Below are 7,111 nucleotides of genomic sequence, written 5' to 3' on the forward strand. Positions count from 1 at the left end.
CACTAGGGCCAACAGAACTGTGATAATTTGTGTATTTAATATAACTGTAGCCATATTGAGGGGTGGGTGGGGGGGTGCATTTACTAAATTGCCCTGGGGTCCGTTCCACTGAATAGGCTGCTGTTTTTGCCCTGTTATTTTATTGGTCAGTGTTTAGCATTAGAGGTTGCACTCCTGAGTGACGTGAGCAAGAATTCAACATTGATTGTGCCAGGAAATGAAAAGGAAATGCTGCTCAGGGAGCCAATTGTGTAAGACGTCTAGACTAAAAATATTGCAAATGCTTCATGCATGCTGAATCTGGGATGTGTGCCCGTCAGATCGACAGCAGCTCTGTCTGTTGCTAGTGTGTTACAGGGTCATATGTTACTGGATTGAATGCACCAAACAAATACGACTAATTCACTTTTTTCTTAGTTACTGTTGTATGAGGCGACCCTAAGGGAAGGTTTCACTTGATTTAAAAACAACTTTACTTTTTGTTCTGCTAGCATAGTATTTTCACTGCTAAATGAAACAAGCATTGGCATAGCGAATAGGTCTTGCCTTTGGGACCTTCTAAGTATTTAATTATGCAGCACAATATCCTTGGTGCAACATCAACTGTTGCATGGCTAAACACGTATAATGTCCCAAAGACAAGACCTATTGGCTATGCCAATGCTTGTTCCACTGGTCGCTATTGTGGTAAGTTAAAGAGCCAGTAATATAGGAGAAACAGGATAAGGTTTATTCTCAAGATTGTAGTCTCAGGTTACAGGCAAAGATGGGAGCAGCAGCCTTGCTGCTCAGCCCACTCATTCCAACTGACCACTCACTCTAACCAGGCACACATCAACATTATATTACCTCACACACACACTGGCCGAGCAGCAGGGGAGATATAACTAAAGAGAGAATGCATGGCAAGAAAATGAAAATAACACAACGATTTTCCCCAATTATGATATAACGGACACCAGATTCCACCATTACGTTTATGCCCAAATACCCATTGTGTTAACTCACAGGCCATCTATTAAGATGGTACAAAGGGATGCTCTTGTCTTTGGGAATTCCCATCTCACTTATTTGTACCAAAAATTCCTCTATTCCACCATCAACTTAAGCTCACTAATGGCCCCATGAACTTGTCTGTCTGACCCCAAAATTTCTATTCCTTTCCTTAAACATCCATACAAAATGCCCTTTCATCTTGCATTTTCTACGATTTTTATCTATAGAAGAAAAATGTGTATCGGTTGCCAGATGACTCTTTAAAACAAATTCATATGATGTCACATCTTAATTCATAGGACCAACCCTTTTCTAACCATAATAATTCTTTTCTTCCTCAGCACTAAATTTAGAGACTATTTTTCCACCTTTCCGTTTGCATTACATGCCATTTCCTTCAATCCTTCGTCTGTGTTTTCTGCGCTTTTTACTATGTTTATGGCCTTTTATAAAGTTAAATCCTACATATTCAATAGTTTCTCTTGCACCTTCCTATTGGATACCTTTTGTACCAACTGATCTCCCAGCATGTCATCCAACAATCCTTCATAATGGCACATAGAAACTAACAACCTTAAGACTGCCATGTAATTATAGTTTCTTAAGGCATTTGATTGCTTTGACAAAACTAAGTCTGGGGGTTGAACTTCGTTCCACTCACGGAGTTTGTGGAGTGTTCCGCACTCTGCGTTACGCAGAGCTCGCGGAGTTCTGAAAAATTCCGCGTGTGTAGCTGAGCGCAGTTTTTTCTCCACCCACGCTCGTCAAGTTGGTGAGCACAAGCGAGGAAAATCCACCCCAGTGAAATTTTTCCTCATTCACGATTGTCAACGGCAAGTTGGCGAGGGCAAGCATAGAAAATCAATCTCCCAGCGAGATTTCTCAACCCGGGCCGACAGATTTCTCATTGCGAGTGGTCACGACCCCTCACATTGAGAAACCATCCGTTGGGAAAGCTGCAGCACGAGTAAAAAATCGACTCGAGTGGCAGAAAGGAAGCAGGGCCAGCTTGTACTGTGCATGGTGCCATTCGCGATGATAGCACAGTGCAAACAAACACCCGGTGCTGAAAATCACTGCGAAGGGCATTTCCATGGCAGTCTATCTCCACATTCCATAAAACCATAATCTTTGAATTTCATCCAATGAGCCCCCACAAGCACAAGTTATAGCAACTACTCTTGTGCTGACAGGTCTAACATTTATCCCCCCCAGCTGAAAGTGGGATAAACTTCCCATCCTTCTGGGAGTTTTCATCACTAAATCGGAAGAACCTGAACAGACCATAAGCATTTAAGAGGTCTGACCTAGGACAGGGGTCCACCATAAAATTCATTCACTGTAGGGAGAAGGCCCACCTCAATAATTTGGGACTTTCACCCTCATCTGCATGAGCCATCTGGGGAGTCTGTGGTCTGTCTGACCACGGAAGTGAGACGCAAACAGGTATGGTCTCCGCTTCTTCAGTGCCCAGACCACAGTAAAGGCTTCTCTCTCATTGTCACCCCACCTATGTCCCCTGGTAAATAACCTGCTACTGATAAAGGCTTCAAGTTGGTCATTTTATTGGGATAATACAGCCCCCTTGCCGTGCTCTGAGGTGTAGTTTTACTCTATAATCTCTTTGGAGAAGTCAGGGCCTTGAGTACAAGTACTGTATACATGGTCTCCTTGAAGGTGTCAAGGCTTTCATCAAGCCTCTTTCCAGATCACCTTTTTGCAGGAGCTTTCTGTGCAGGTAAGAGCAATGGGGTGGGGTGGGGTGGGGTGGGAGAGGAGACTCGCCAGACGACGAGGAGGGAAAACTATTTATTTATTTAATTTTTTCTTGTTATCATCTGTTGTTTCTCCCACCACACTCCACCGCTTTTACCTGCACGGGCCGGTCCTGCCTTTTTGGGCTGCTTCTTAGAAGTCAGCTCGGCCAGGGGTGCAATAGTAGTGCGGTACCCCTTGACTAAGGGTGGATGGTATAATCCGCTATGCCATCAGAGTTTGCGAAGCTTGTGCCTCTCCGCACTCCGCTTTGAGCACAAAGTTTGCAAAAAGCTCCACCAGCGCTGCGTAGTGGAATTTACCAGCACCAACCCTATTTGATAAGAAGGTAACACAACCATAATGTGTGATATTTGCATTGGTTTTGTGTTTCTCGCATAGTCTAGCACACAGCTATCTGTAATGTATTTTTTCGTCTCCTCTCTACATCTCGCTCAGGAAGCCCGACCTTGCCAGGGCGCAAGCACCTGATCTGTGTCAGCAATGGAGGAAGAACTTTAAGCCTATGACACAAGGCCTGCAACCATGGCAGCACTGACCTGGAATGCCCAAGCCAGTAAACAGAGATGGCCTAAGCTGAGAACTGGGTATGTAGTGACCTAGCGAACTGGTGATAGAATAGGAAATAACACGACAGAAGAAGTGGCTCAGGAGCCATGAACTTACTGTGCTTGGGTCAGTCATCAATGCATACACCATGCAGACTCTGCATTGGTGGAGGAGTTAAGGGTGACCTGGGAGGCCGTACACTAAAGGGGTGCTGTACAGAGGTGCAGAGTGCCGACAGTGCAGAAGTGAGAGTGAGATGGTCCAGTTTGCTTGAGGCAGATTAACCTGCAAGTCTCACAGCGATGCCACAGGGCAGTCTTCCTTTCTTCTCACCATCAGCGTGGAAGGGACTCATGGGTCCGAGACCTGGAGGTGGGTTTGTTCATTTACTGAGGCGATGAACACACAGTTAAAGCTGTCTTCCTATCTTCTATCCACCAAGCGGGGGAGGGGGTCAAGGGTCCATGACCTGGAGCAGGCCCGGACTGGCCGTTGCGGGCACCGGGCAATCCCCCGGTGCGCCGCAATGGTGGAGGCCGGTTTTGGGCCCTGGGGGCCGTTTTTGTTCAAGGCCGTTTTTGCAGTTTAGCTGCAAAATCGGCCGAAAACAGGCCCCGGCAAAGAGCTCGTTGCACCCCCATTGGGCTGGCCGAGCACTTTACCAGAGCCAGTTTTGGTTCTCAGTTCGGCCCTGACCTGGAGGTGGGTTTGTTCATTTACTGGGGCGTTGAAAACACAGTTAAAGCTGCATTGCCATTTCAGTAAAAAAACAGTAAGCAGCTGAATAATTCAAATATATTTGATGAATTGCTTCTGTCAGGGGAGGCTTCTGCCTCTTTTAGCTTTTTTTTTTTTCTTGTTTTTTTAAGACCTTTATTGTACCATTCTGCAAGAACACAGCATCTGGCCTACAACCCTAAGTGGCCGGCCGCAAAGACCACAAATGCATGGCAATCCAGTCTCAATGACACAGCCCTTCAGCCGACAACCAAAGGTCCGGCGGCGTAGCAGCTCAAAATTGGTATACTCAGATCCTGCAGTTCTGATTCAGGATATACTATCAGCCTTTCATTTTACATACGCTATAAACAAACATATAAACAAACCCCCCCCCCCTCCAGAAACTCCCGGGATCCTAGCATGACAGCGTCCAATAACAAACAGAGCAAAGTACAAAACACATTGTCCTCTGTCCCATGTGCGGCCAGGGCGTTGATCTCATTCTGTACACATATGAAATGCCTACTGAAAGGAAAGTAAAATAATACAAATGCAGGAAGGCGGTATTAATAGATAACAGAAGAAGGAGGTCCATGTGTCGTGAAGTGCAGGTTACCGGTGCTGCGTCACATACCAGTAGGTACATGAGCAGGACTATGCCAACAACAAGGTAGATGGCAGCGCTCGGGACAACAGTAGCGAGAGAGCAACGGTTGGGCATGGTAGAGTTAAATAGTGTAGATTGTCATTCATCAGTGAGTTTGGACAGCATATAGGCAGTGTAAGGGCCCCAAATATCTCTTGGACGTGAGGCAGTGGGGAGTTCCTCATAATAGTATGTCAGCTGATCACGGCAATACGCCAACTCTTGCAACCAAGTTTTGACATCAGGCGCTCGCCTCCCTCCCCAGCAAACTGCCACTCTGCGCTTGGCTAGCTGTAATGCTAATACCACCAAGCGTCTCACTCCCGCCGGCACGCTAGAGACAATGCCAAGCAAACATACGCGCGGGTCACTAGCAATCGTCACCAACGTCATTTCAGACAATGCCGCTGTCACATCCGTCCAAAACACAAATACACGGATGCAAACACAAGCTAAGTGCATAAAGTCAGCCCCATCCATCCCACAACGCAAGCAGACAGCCGAGTCGCGGAGACCGTATTTAGTAAGTTGCGCCGGTGTGTAGTACCACTGCTGTAAAAATTTGCAGTGTATGAGTCTAAAATTACCGTTAGCTGCGAAATTGCCAGTCATAGTACAGCAGTCAGACCATTCATCATCCGTCAGTGGTTCCATCAAACAGGCATCGAGCTCTCGCGGTCACATTCATACCCCCCTCGTCCACCTGTGACGCTCGGTACAACCGCAAAACCAACTTCACACGAGTAGTCGTAGCATACATCAACTGTAATGCGCCCAGCACAGGTGGTTCTGTGGGAAAAGATGGATACAGATCGCGCACCGCAACACGCAGCCTGACATAAGTAAATGTAGCCATGGTTCCGTTATTCTCATGTTCCAATAAGCTTTGTAGTGGAAGAAATTGGCCTGCCGGAAAAGCATCTCCCATGGTCTGTACCCCGGCACCCCACAACAGCTGAAGGGACCCCACCTCACTCGACACTGAGATGCCAACATGATGCAGCAAAGGCATGGCTGGAGCATACAGCGGCAGTCGGTTTGAACATTTCCCCTGTTCCCTCCAAGCTTTAGCAGTACATTGCACCATGTGCACTTCGCCCTTCTCATACACCGAATGCGGGTTCACTACCATCGCCTTTAAGGGTAGCGGATATATTGCTCCTGCCTCAATTGCTACATGAGGAGAATATGGCGTTGCCGAAATCCAGTAGGAGGCAAAATGTGCTTGGGCACATAGATAGTACAAACGCATATCTGGCACAGCAAACCCGCCCAGCTCATAGGGCTTGGTCAGAGGGTCCCACTTCACACGTGGCTTCCTACCCCCCCAGGCCAAAGTGACTAACATAACAAAGACTGAAGCGTAGCAAAAAAATGAGACGTCAGGGCGAGGGGAATATAAACAAAATAATACAGAAAAGTAGGTAGCACCACCATTTTGATCAGGGCAACCCGGTCAGCAAACGATAGGGGTAGACGTGTCCAGCGAGCCACCTGATCCTCCAGCTTCGAAATCGCGACCCCATAATTAGCTCGTATTATTTCTTGGGAATCTCTGTGCACCCAGATCCCCAAGTACAGAACAGGATCCGTGGCCCATGCCAATGGGAACTCCAACTGAAAGGGTCGTGTAATGTCTGTCAGAGGCAACAATATGGATTTATCCCAATTAATAGATAGATCAGAAAAGCGCTCGAACCGGATATACTCCCGAATCACCCCTTCCAGATACCTATCGGGCTCCCGCACATACAAAACGATGTCCTCGGCATACATGGAAACCGTGAAAGACCTGAGATGAAAACGTAACGCTGAGGCCGCGTGTCGTTGCCTCAAAATACAGGCCAGGGGTTCTAAAACAATGGCAAATAATAAGGGTGAGAGTGGGCATCCCTGCCTCGTGCCTCTCTGTATAGAAAAGTGCGCCAACACACGACCATTAACCCGCACCCGTGCAATCCGATTGGTGTAAAGTAAGGTGACCCAGGACGTGAAGACAAAAGGCACCCCCATTCGATGCAACACCGCTATCATATATCACCAAGCTACGGAATCAAACGCTTTGGCAGCGTCCAGCAGGACTGCCACCTCAGCAAGGTCCGGCTTAAGTAGATGGAGAACCGCAAATAAAGCTCTCAAGTTATGTGTCGTGGAGCGCAGGGGGACAAAGCCGGATTGGTCCGGCAGTATCATATCGGGTAATAACAGGCATAGGCGTGTCGCCAACACTTTGGCGAGTATCTTTACATCTGTATTCATCAGGGACAGTGGGCGATAGTACTCACATTGGTCCTGTGGCTTACCTGGCTTTGGAAGGGCCACAAGAAGGGCCTCTCGCATCGTCGCTGGAAGCTGCCCCTGATCTAGAGCCTCCTCCAATACTGTCGCCAGATGAGGCAAAAGTAAGTCCACATATTCTTTATA

The sequence above is a fragment of the Lissotriton vulgaris genome, unplaced genomic scaffold (assembly GCF_964263255.1).
Source record: "Lissotriton vulgaris unplaced genomic scaffold, aLisVul1.2 SCAFFOLD_1250, whole genome shotgun sequence".
In the NCBI taxonomy this organism is placed as follows: Eukaryota; Metazoa; Chordata; class Amphibia; order Caudata; family Salamandridae; genus Lissotriton; species Lissotriton vulgaris.